Genomic DNA, 4194 nt, shown 5'->3' on the forward strand with positions numbered 1-4194 from the left:
CTAGGGAATTTCCCAGAGAGGAACATAGATGTGAGCCATCAGCAGCTAATACTCCTAGCAGTTGGGGGAATATGTACCTCATTCCTAAAGGGGGAACTCAGTGGTACACCATAATCTCCTTTATAATCCACACTGTTCACTGCCTGGATCCACTTGCTTCATGTAGTAAATTCCTTGGGAAACTTAGAAGGCAAATGAGATAACCATTTGTGCTCTCAAGGTCACAAATGATACTCATCATCTCCCTCCTCTATTCCTTCTAAATTTTCCTCATCTTCAGCTAGCATCTCTGATGGTCTAGATGGGGTGACTCAGCTCCTTATCCCATAGGGACTGAGCACTTGATCACACATGATCATCTCAGGATGCACTTGTCTGTCTACTGTCATAATTGGGTAGGGAAATACCAGAAGATTTCCTAGTTGGTCATTTGGCTGTCAAAGTAATTTACCCTGCTCCCGTCGTGAATAGCAGCCATACCTCCTCCTAGTGATCAGGGTCAATTACCCTTTACAGGATGGGACTCCTTGTCTTGCCTGCTTGTCTCTTGGTAAAAAGAACCTGAAGTAACTGGGTGGAAGCCATAGGTTAATGTTTAATGGGATTTTTGCTGTGCCCCTGGTAGAAATATCTCCCCCTTGGGAAAAAAGTCTTCAGATCCAGAGAGCCTATTTTTGTGCATAAAGGGAGCATTCATTCCCCAAAGTGAATCACTGAGAGTGATGGTGAGCAGAGTCAATTTTTCTTCCACTCTTTGGTTTCTAGACCGATGTAATCTATGCATTGAAAATACAGAACCATTAGGTCAATGAGTAGGTTGTATATTACATCCATGGGGCCCCATCCTCACAAGGTATTATCTCCAAGTTGGAGCCTCAGCTGTGCTTTCAAAAGGCCATTTCATCACCTTTTCAAGAGAAACTTTTTGGTGGGCAGTATATGATGGATCCCATGGTTCTATGTTCACCACCATACCTCCTTTCCTGTAAAGCAGGTCTCATAGTCGAAGATGATGTTGTGTGAGATCTTGTGTTAAGCCAAACCCTGTGTAAGCCCTTGAACAATGGTGTTAGCTGAAGCCCTGCAGGCAAGAATGGTAAACCAATAACTGGAACTTGGCCAGATCCAGTTAAGATTAATCCTGTCTCTTTCAGGATGCAAGATATCCAATGTGTTTATCTTCTCAGGGGATGTCCTGTTTCAGGGCCTTAGCATTGGTCTCTTTTGTTGGTAGGTTGAATGTTTCACAGTGGCAGTAGCTAGGTAAAACTTCATGAGTAGGAGGGAGTCCATGTTATTGGACCCATTCATAGCCTCCTTCCCTGCCACTATGGCTACCCTGCTCATGTACCCTTTGTGCCAGTACTGGAACACATGATGACAGAGGCTGATGTTAACTGATTGAGTCACTTTGTCTACCAGGTTTTTTATGCCTCTTTTGTGATAGAAACTCTTGGGTGGGTATTAGGATGCAATACAAAGATCTTCACACTTCGTGCCCATTGCCATTTTTCATCCACACAGCTGTTTCCCAGACCTTCTTCTCTCCTATTTTCTAATCTTTCTCCCTCTAGGTCCCAGTCAAACCAGCCAAGCCACTCACCACTGCTCATGAGTCTGCACATATTCTTATTCTATTTCTCATTGAAAGTATGATCAGATGCACTTCCTAAAGCTCTGTGCATTGGGAAGATTTCCTCTCACTGCTGCCCTTCAGAACCGCCCCTGAATGGGGCTGTAGAGCAGTAGCAGTCCATTAACAACTTGCACTCACAGACTGAACCAACCCACATGGGCACCACGCTCAGCCTTTTTTCTCTTCCGTCAGTAAGTCATAAAGGACCACACCTGCAGCTATTGGTATGAACCGAGGGAAAGTGTCCCAAGCAACAGTGGTGGACAACATGAAAGTTTGAGCCACTTAGCTCATGCATAACATAAAGCTCATGCAGCTTATTTGTGTTCTCTGGTCCTAGTTGCACCAGATCCCGGGTGTACCACTACTATCTTATGATCTATTGCTGCTGGGCCTGCCCAAACTTATGACTTAGTAGGTCTGACAGACCCAGCTCAAACAAATGTTTGTGACTACATGGTCATTCGTGCTCCATGGTTAGGTACCTTATCTCTACTGGGGCCCAGGAGCATGACAAGAATTGATTTTCAAATGGCTGGAATCGTTCAAGGGGGATTGGGGACCCAAGATTTTTTTTTTTAAAGGAGGGGGGAAGTGTCATCAGCTGTAGAAGCAAAAGACAAGACAAAGGCATACAGACCCCAGGGAAATACCCAGTTCCCACACTACTACGGGAGATATTGTCCAGCCGAGGTCCAGGCCCTAGGTTCTTTGTTCTAGCCACCCCCTATTTCTCTGGTATTGTCAGGAGACAAGACTCAGTTCCTGGGTGCTGCTGGAGGAGGGAGAGTAGTTCCAGGGCTTCCTATAAGTACTGAGTGAACAGTTTGAGCTTAAAATTTTCCCTTCTTTAAATATTTAAAAATAAACAAATCAAACTCCATCCTGTGCTGTGCACAGCCCTTTTGACTCCCTGACACTGATTTGTGGAAAGAGAGGGGGTGTCAGCGTTGGAAGGGCCTCCTCACTTTCTTCCCCCACTTCGGTTTGGCTTCTCCTTTGGGTACTGTGCTGTTGGGCTTGGAGGCTGCAGTGGCCCCAGGGCCCTGCTGAGGAGCTGCGAAGAAGTTCCCGTTGGACACCTGGCCTGGGGGTACTTGGAAGATCTGGCTCAAGAAATCCTGAAGGTCAGCAGGAGGGGCATCTGGGGTAGCTCTCTGCTGCTTACTGGTGCCTGGCATCCGTGAACCAAATGAGATGTGATAGGGGACTCTGTGGGTATCTGGGGAGATTCCCACATGCTGGCATCCAGCCCACTCTGTGATGTCATACACCTTTCCATCCATCAGCGCAAAGTAGGTAATCTTGAGGCCCAACATGCTTGACTCAGCCCAAAATTCTCCTTCCTCAGCAGGATGCAGCCTATTACACTCAGCACAGTATCTGGCACTCTTAGGTTCCCGGTCCATTTCAAACGTCCTATGGCTTTCCCTGGCATCGGCTGCACATCACAGTATTCATTGCTTCTTTGAGGTCATCCTGCAGCTTGGACAAAAACTCATTCACTGACCGGCTCAGCTCATTCTCTGCCATTTGATTCATCTCATATTCCTTCCATCTTTCAGGGTTGCTGACAATGTCCCAAGCTGCCCGCAAAACCTTGAAGGCTTCCTCATCCCGGGGATGATTATTTTTGTCAGGATGAACCATCACTGCCAGCTGCCTATAGGCCTTCTTCAGCTCAACATCCGATGCTGTGGCTCCAACCCCTAACACATGAAAAGGGTTTAGCTCATCCTCTGGAACCCCAGCCATGGTCAATAGTCGAGCCACTTCCTCTTCAGGCTGGCAGTAGCAACCACTAGCTACAGGTGCATTCCCCTGCCTATTGGTCCTCTGCTTGACCCAAGGCCAACTCCAGCCAACCCCACTGAACTATTCTTACCAGCTGCTGCCACGGCCTGCTCTCTCTCAGCAGAATCAGGCACCGCTGACAGGTGGGAGAAGCCAGCCAAGAGAAGAGCCAGGTGGCTTTACCCCTCCGGCCTAACCGGTCACTCAGTGCTACCGGAAACCTCCAGCCCAACTGTAGACAGCCCAACAAAAGGGCCAGAGCCGGGAGCAGCAAGGCACCCAGTAGCCTAAGAAAACGGGTGAACAGCCCTACCCCATAGCAAAACCCTTGGCTCAGAAACTGGAACATCACCTGGGCCCTGCCCCCCAGCCGCCCTGCCCAGACTCCCACCCAGACACAAAAAAGGTCCAGATCACTGCCTTTCAGCTGCCTGCGTGCATGGATGAGATGGCCATAAGTTTCCACGTACTCCCCCACTAATACCAGCAGTTCGATCAGCCACCAGAAACCTGCCTGTCCAAGCTGACACAGTTCCTTTGTCCCCCACAATTTCAGTCCTCTGAGCTGATCTGCCTGACTCCGTTTCCAACCCAGCCGATGTAGACCAGGGGATCTGGGATCTCTGCGTCCACTCTCCCAAGTATCCTCCTTGGCTGGAACGCGGTGCCGTTGTCTCTGGGGTGCAGGTTTCTTTCCACTGGGCACACGTGAAAAATCACCGGGAAACTTAAGAGGTTCCTCCTCATCATATTCCTCTTCCAAC

At 48.5% G+C, this 4194-nt stretch overlaps 1 pseudogene; it reads right to left on the bottom strand.

The window, feature by feature from the left end:
- Positions 1–2600: 2600 nt before the first annotated feature.
- Positions 2601–3415, bottom strand: LOC118890103 (annotated as a pseudogene).
- Positions 3416–4194: the final 779 nt, after the last annotated feature.

Source organism: Balaenoptera musculus, chromosome 1 (genome assembly GCF_009873245.2).
Source record: "Balaenoptera musculus isolate JJ_BM4_2016_0621 chromosome 1, mBalMus1.pri.v3, whole genome shotgun sequence".
Taxonomy (NCBI): domain Eukaryota; kingdom Metazoa; phylum Chordata; class Mammalia; order Artiodactyla; family Balaenopteridae; genus Balaenoptera; species Balaenoptera musculus.